Source organism: Rhinolophus sinicus, linkage group LG17 (genome assembly GCF_036562045.2).
Source record: "Rhinolophus sinicus isolate RSC01 linkage group LG17, ASM3656204v1, whole genome shotgun sequence".
NCBI classification, from domain to species: domain Eukaryota; kingdom Metazoa; phylum Chordata; class Mammalia; order Chiroptera; family Rhinolophidae; genus Rhinolophus; species Rhinolophus sinicus.
In genome coordinates, this window is record NC_133766.1 from 22,922,117 (window position 1) to 22,930,402 (window position 8,286).

Here is an 8,286-nt window from a genome sequence, read left to right on the forward strand (position 1 = left end):
ATATAAGACAAAATGACTTTAAAACAAAGGCTATAATAAGACATAAAGAGGGACATTACATAATGATAAAGGCATCAATCCAATAAGTGGATACAACCCTTTAAATATTTATGCACCCAACATAGGAGCACCTAAATATATAAGCAAATATTGACCAACATAAAGGGAGAGACAGACAGTAATACAATCACAGTAGGGGACTTAAACACCCCATTGACTCCGATGGACAGATTTTCCAGAGAGAAAACCAAAAAAGGAAACAGCAGCCTTAAATGACACAGCAGCCTTAAAAGGCCAGATGGATTTAATTGATATTTTTAGAGCATTTCACCCCAAACCAGTAGAATATACATTCTTTACATGTGCATGTGGAACATTTTCCAACATAAACCATGTGTTAGGACAAAAAACAAGTCTTGTTAAATATAAGAAAATTAGAATCATATCAAGTGTCTTCTCTGACCACAATAGGCTGAAACTAGAAATCAATTACAAGGGGCGGATGGGTGGCTCAGTTGGCTAGAGCATGAGCTCTGGGCAATGGGACTGCCGGTTAGATTTCTGGAAGGGGTGGTGGGCTGTGACCCCCGTAAATAAGCTTGAACATGGCACCTTGAGCTGAGCTACAGCTAAGTTCCCAGATGGCTCAGTTGGTTAGAGCGCGTCCTCTCAACCACAGGGTTGCTGGTTCGACTCCCGCAAGGGATGGTGGGCTGTGCCCCCTGCAACTAGCAATGGCAACTGGACCTGGAGCTGAGCTGTGCCCTCCATAACCAACCAAGATTGAAAGGACAACAACTTGACTTGGAAAAGTCCTGGAAGTACACACTGTTCCCAATAAAGCCCTGTTCCCCTTCCCTAATAAAAATCTTTTTAAAAACCTGATTTTTTTAGAAATCAATTACAAGAAAAAACTGAAAAACACAGAAACACAAGAAGGCTAAATAACTAAATAATGAATGTGTCAACCACAAGATCAAGAAAAGAATCAATAGATACCTGGAGACAAACAAAAAATGAAAACACAATGACCCAAAATCTATGAGACACAGCAAAAGCAATTTTAAGAAGCAAATTCATAGCATTAAAGGCCTACCTCAAGAAACAAGAAAAATCTCAAATAAACAATCTAACCTTATACTTAAAGGAACTAGAAAAAGAAAAGCAAACAAAGCCCAAAGTGAGTAGGAGGAAGGAGATAATAAAGATCAAAATGGAAATAAATGAAATAGAGTCTTCAAAAAAAAAAATCAATGAAATCAAGAGCAGGTTCCTTGAAAAGATCAATAAAATTGATAAACATTTAACCAGATTCATCAAGGAAAAAAAAAGCGAAGACCCAAATAAACAAGATCAAAAATGAAAACGAAGTGACAACTGACAGACACCACAGAAATACAAAGGGCTATGAGAAAATATTACAATTATATGCCAACAAATTGGGCAATCTGAAAGAAATGGATAAATTCCTAGAAACATACAATCTTCCAAGACTGAGTCAAGAAGAAACAGAAACCTGAACCAACCAATTACTACTAACAGAATCAAATCAGTAATAATAATGATAATAATAATAATAATAATAATAATAAACTCCCAACAAACAAAAGTCCTGGACAGAATGGCTTCACAGGTTAATTTTATCAAACATTCAAAGAAGACTGTTTAACACCTATCCTTCTCAAACTGTTCCAAAAAATTCAAGAGGAAGGAAATCTCCCAAGCTCATTTTACAAGGCCACCATTACCCTGATTCCAAAACCAGATAAAGACATAACAAAAAAAGAAAAGTATAGGCCACTATCCCTGATGATCATTGATGCAAAAATCCTCAACAAAATATTAGCAAACTGAATTTAATACATTAAAAAGATCATACACCATGACCAAGTGAGATTTATTGCTAGGATGCAAGGTTGGTTCAATATCCCCAAATCAAGTAACGTGATACACCAAATAAACAAAATGAAGGATAAAAATCATATGATCATATTAATCGATGCAGAAAAAGTGTTTGACAAAATCCATCATCTATTTGTGATTAAAACTCTCGGCAAAGTGGGAATAGAGGGAACATACCTCAACATAATAAAGACTATATATGACAAACCCACAGCTGACACCATACTCAATGGGGAAAAGCTAAAATGTTCTCCTTAAGATCAAGAACATGGCAAGGATGTCCACTTTCACCACTTTTATTCAACAGAGTATTGGAAGTCCTAGCCACAGCAATCAGACAAGAGAAAGAAATAAAAGGCATCCAAATCAGAAAGGAAGAAGTAAAATTGCTATTATTTGCAGATGACATGATACTATATGTACAGAACCCTAAATATTCCACCAAAAAACCATTAGGACTGATGAATGAATTCAGAAAAGTAGCAGGATACAAATTAATATTCAGAAATAGGTGCTTTTTTATATACCAATAATGAACAGTCAGAGAGAGAAATTAAGAAAACAATCTTGTTTACAATTGAACAAAAATAAAATAAAATAAAATATCTAGGGATACATTTAACCAAGGGGGTGAAAGACCTGTGCTTGGAAAACCATAAGACACTAAAGAAAGAAATTGAAGCAGATACAAATAAATGCAAGCACATACCATGCTCATGGATAGGAAGATTTAATATTGTTACAATGTCCATTCTATCCAAAGCAATCTATAGACTCAATGCAATCCCTATCAAAATACCAATGGCATTTTTCACAGAACTAGAACAAATAATCTTAAAATTTGTATGGAACCACAAAAGACCTCAAATAGCCTCAACAATATTGAGAAAGAAGAACAAAATTGGAGGTATCATGCTACCTAATATAAAACTATACTACAAGGCTATCGTAATCAAAACTGCATGGTACTGACATAAAAACAGACACATAGATCAATGGAACAGACTAGAGAGCCCATAAGTAAACCGACACATATATGGTCGTTTAATCTATGACAAAGGTGACAAGAACATACAATGGGGTAAAGATAGTCTATTAAATAAATTGTGTTGGGAAAACTGGACAGACACATGCAAAAAAATGAAAATGGACCACCTTCTTACTCCACATACAAGAATAAACTCAAAACAGATTAAAGACTTAAATGTAAGACCTGAAGCCATATAAAACTCCTAGAAAAAAACATAGTCCGAAACTCTCTGACATTGCTCGTAGTAATATTTATTCTGATCTATCTCTTCAGGCAATGGAAACAAAAATTAAATAAATAAATAAACAAATAAATGGGACTGCATCAAACTAAAAAGCTTTTGCACAACAAAAGAAACTGCCAATAAAACGAAAAGACAGCCTACTGAATGGGAGAAGATATTTGCCAATGATGCACCTGATAAGGGGTTAACATCCAAAATTTATAAAGAACTCATACAGCTCAACACCAAAAACACAAACAATCCAATTTAAAAAATGGGCAGAGGACCTGAATAGACATTTCTCCAAAGAGAACATACAGATGGCCAATAAACATATAAAAAGATGGTCAATATCATTCATCATCAGAGAAATGGAAATTAAAACTACAATGAGATACCACGTCACACCTGTCAGGATGGCTATCATCAATAAATTAACAAACACACAAATGTTGGTGAGGTTGCGATGTGGAGAACAGGGAATCCTCCTGCACTCTCGGTGGGGTTGCAAATTTGTGCAGCCACTATAGAAAACAGTATGAAGTTTCCTCAAAAAATCAAAAATAGAACTACCTTATAACCCAGCAACTCCACTTCTGAGTGTCCAAAAAAATCCAAAACACTAATTTGAAAAGATGTATGCTATATACTCTATGTTCGTTGCAGCACTACTTGCAATAGTCAAGCAATGGAAGCAACCCAAGTGCCCATTAGTAGGCGACCGGATAAAAAGATGTGGTACCTATTTACAATGGAACATTACTGGGCCATAAAAAAGAACGAAATCTTACCATTTGCAACAACATGGATGGACCTAGAGGGTATTATACTAAATGAAATATTTCAGACTGAGAAAGACAAATACCATATGATCTCACTTATATACGGAATCTAAAGAACACAATAAATGAGCAAACAAAACAGAAATAGACTCATAGATACAGAGAATAAACTGATGGTTGCCAGAATGGAGGAGGGTTGGGGAGCTGCGTGCAAAATGTGAAGGGATTAAGAAACACAACTTGGTAGTTATAGTCATGGGGATGTAACGTTTAGAGGATATAGTCAATAGTGTTGCAACAACCATGTATAGTGCCAGGTGGGTACTGGACTTACCGGGGCAGATCACTGCATAAATTATATAAATGTCTAACCACTATGCTATACACCTGAAACTAATATAAAATAATATTAAATGTCAACTGTAACTAAAAATAAATATATATTTTTAAAATTTTTATTTATTTAAGTGTTTTTTTCCAGGACCCATCAGCTCCAAGTCAAGTAGTTGTTTCAATCTAGTTGTGGAGGGCGCAGCTCACAGTGGCCCATGTGGGGATCACACCGACAGCCTTGTTGTTAAGAGCACTGCGCTCTAACTACCTGAGCTAACTGGCCGTCCCCAAGTATTTTTTTAAAGGGAGAAAAAATGACAGCTTGCCCTACACTAAATCGTTCCAGAGTGCTGTGCTTTCTGAGTTGGTATTATTTGTTTTTTCCTCTGCTCTCAGGCTGTCAGCTATCTTGAGTAATTGAACTTTCTGACTCTAATCTGCTGTAGGATAGAGAAACCATCTAACCAGACTTATTAGAACGATTGGGTATTATTATAATCTATTACACTACTACTGCTGCTGCTTCTATATCTCTTGGCCCCATCCGACTTGTCACATGCTAAGTTGTAGATGTGTAGCTCTCGACTAGATTGTGACCTCTTACTGAATGCAAGGACGATAGCTTAATCATTGATCAATCTCTAACACTTAGCCTAATGCTAGCAGATAGTAGGGATCCAATAAATGCTAGCTGGAACACAATTTTAATAAGGATTGAAAGTAAAATGTAAGTAAAGAGGCTCAAAATAAAGACATGAACTTCTGCTATGCAAGTCAAGTCCATAAGTTTTCTTTCTGGATAGTTGAGGCCTCTGGGTAAATGATTTTGAAATTAAAATAGGTGTTAATATGCATGAAGATACTGAAAGGGAAATGCGGAGGATGATTTTTACCTTTCAGTTTAGTTAACATGACTAAACCTCAGAAGATTCAGATTCTGCTTCCTTTTCCACGATCCCCATGATGGGCACAGTGTCTTAATATTGTGAGTTTTGCAAACAATAGAGAGAAACCTGAGGGAAAAGCCATGTGGGTGTTTTGTCTCCCGTAACAGCTCCGAATCACCCTGCTGTCATTCTCCTTTGATGTCTTTCTTGTCTGTTTCCTGAAATGACACAGATTCTTCCTGGCTGTTTTTGGGCCCAGTCAGTCCTCCCTTGCTCTTGGAGGGTCCGGCAGAAGCCAGATGAGAGAGAGCTAGGCTGCTTAATCAGCTGTCTCTACTGTTCAGGCCACCAGGCAGGGTGGGAGGAGAGCTGTCTCTCTGAGATCAAATTCCACAAACTGCTGCAGTGCTAGCTTTTGTTCCCACAACAATTAAACTGGTTAAACAACTGCCTGACCCTGGGATCGCTGGCTTGGAGCCCAGTTTGTTCTTCTTATCTGTCTAACAGGAGCCTACAATGAAAGTCTTTGATGGGCTGCCTTTAGGCCTAGTAAAGGAGAATTTTTCTTCTTTATCATTAGGTCCAGCAGCTTCTGGGCAAATCTGATCTGGCCAAAGCTAAGTGGAGATGGGGCATCGCCTCTGAGTCCTTCAGGATGCAGGTTTGGATTGCAGTCTCAGAATCAGAGTCCCCTAATCCAGTGGACCTGAACCTGGATGCCAATTAGAACCACATGGGGAACTTTTAAGTGCTGTCTGACCCAGGCTGTACCCCAGACCAATTACACCAGACTCTCCAGGGGAGGGGTGCATCAGTGCAGCCAAGGCTGGAAATGAATTGCCTTGGGTGATGACCACTTAAAGAAGGTCAGAAGATTTCAAATAATTGAGCTCAGAGAAGAGGAAACAGCGTGACTTTAAGATTCGTCTTCACTAGAGAATCAGGCCAAGAATTAGCAAGGCCCCAGTGATGTAGTAGAAGAAGAAACTTGTAGGAATATGGTGTCAGACTCTGGCTCAGGTTCTGGTGCTGCCACCGACTACCTCCATGATCATGGGAAACTAACTCTAGCCTTCCATTTTTTCACCTGTACAATGTGAGTTAAAATATCTCCCCTGCATGGGTTTTGTGCAGTAGATAATATGTACCTTGTACATAGTAGGTATTAAACAAGTAGTTATTATTAATACAAGCAGTTAATAACTGAGATTGTTGAGATACTTTTGGTTGGTTTCCTTTTCTACACTTGTAAGCCCTTCCCATTTAAGTTGGACACGAGAATTAGAAGAAATTTAAACTGTTACAGTTGCTACTCTAGGGGCCGGCCTGGTAGCTCAGGCGGTTGGAGCGCCGTTCTCCTAATGCTGAAGGCCGCTCTACAGCTAAAACTGTGAACAGCGGCTCTCCCTGGAGTTGGGCTGCTGTGAGCAGCCGGAGGTTGGCATGAGCTGCCATGCGCTGCCGTGGGCTACCATGTGCTGTCATGGGTGGCCGGTGGCCAGCATGAGTGGCCGGCAGTGAGCTGCTGTGTGCTGCTGTGAGCGGCCCGCAGCCACCGTGAGAGTCTGGCAGCCTGCAAGAGGTGCCCTGAGCTGCTGCAAGCGGCCTACCGACCACTGGCGACCGACTGCCTCAGCCAGGGGGAGCGCAAGGCTCATAATAGCAGCATGGGCCAGGGAGCTGTGTCCTACAAAACTAGACTGAGAAACAACGGCTTAAACTAGAGTGGGGGGCGGTGGAAGAAAGGGGGGGGGAAAGTTGCTACTCCAGATGATTTATTTTATTGCTATATAATTTTTTACATTATTTTCCAATCGAACTAGTTATACAAGTTTTTTACTACTTCATAGGCACTTATGCTTTCATGGCATAACTTGCCTGTATAAATACAAGAGTTTAATTTTCACAGTTTACATTTAAGTGACAGAAAATAAACATGTAAAGGCTATAGAAATTGTAGTCAAAATTTTCCTTGCTGTTCTGGTCCTAGTTATACCTTCTTTCAGTCAATCACATGCCTACCAAAGATATCGTCATAGAATTCCAGTCAAAGGATATGAAGATAATATAAATACCCCCTGCTTGACTATAGTTAATAATACTGTATTACATAGTTGAAAGTTGCTGAGAGAGATCTTAAACGTTTTCAACACACACACACAAGGGTAATTACATGAGGTGATGAAGGTCTTAAACTAACCTATTGTGGTAATCATTTTACAATATATAGGTATCAAATCATGACTGTATATCTTAAACTTACATATGTTATATGTCAATTATAGCTCAACAAAGCTGAAAAAAAAGAAACCATTGCCTAATCCAGGGTCAGGAAGATTTATGCCTTTGTTTTATTCTAAGATTATACAGTTTTAGCTCTTATATTTAGGTCTTTGAAGCTTTTATTTTTAACCACTATGCTTTACTGTTTTGTGTGTGAATAGACACACATACATTCACAACCCATGGAGGGAGGGAGTGTGAAACACCTGAGTAAGTAGATTTTGGAATTATCTCTAGATTTTAATGATCTGTGTTTCTTCTGCTCAACTATCCTTATAATTAAAAATTAAATCACTTGGACAGATCCTGCATAGTTTTTAAAATCTTGGTTCACAGAAGCACCATACGTTGCCATTTCCATGACCCTAATTTCGGCCCTCATCTCCTCACTGGTAAGGTATTTCAATAATCTTCTAAGTAGGTCAAGATCCTCTCTCATACAACTCATCACCCTTTCCTGAAATCAATTGCTTGTTACTGTATTAGGCTATAAGACAGAGGCTATGCCTTTCCTCCTCACCACCACACCCTCCTCGGTGCCCAGCATGATGCCTGCACCCAGTAGACACTCCACAAACCACTGCGGAGAGGAAGGCTGCGTGATCTCCTTATCGCTAAACTCTTCACCTGGACCAAACCCACTTTACAGTCTGCGGCCAGGTTAATATACAAAACACTGCTCTGATCATTTCACTCTTTTGCTCAAAAATCTTTAAGGACTCCCCGTTGCCCTCTGAGAAGCCTAGCTCCTTAGCCTGGCATTCAACCAAGGGCTGTCTCTAGCGCACCCAGTCTCCAGCTCACTTGACCTTGCAGTACTCACAAGTATCTTTGGAGTTAATCAGG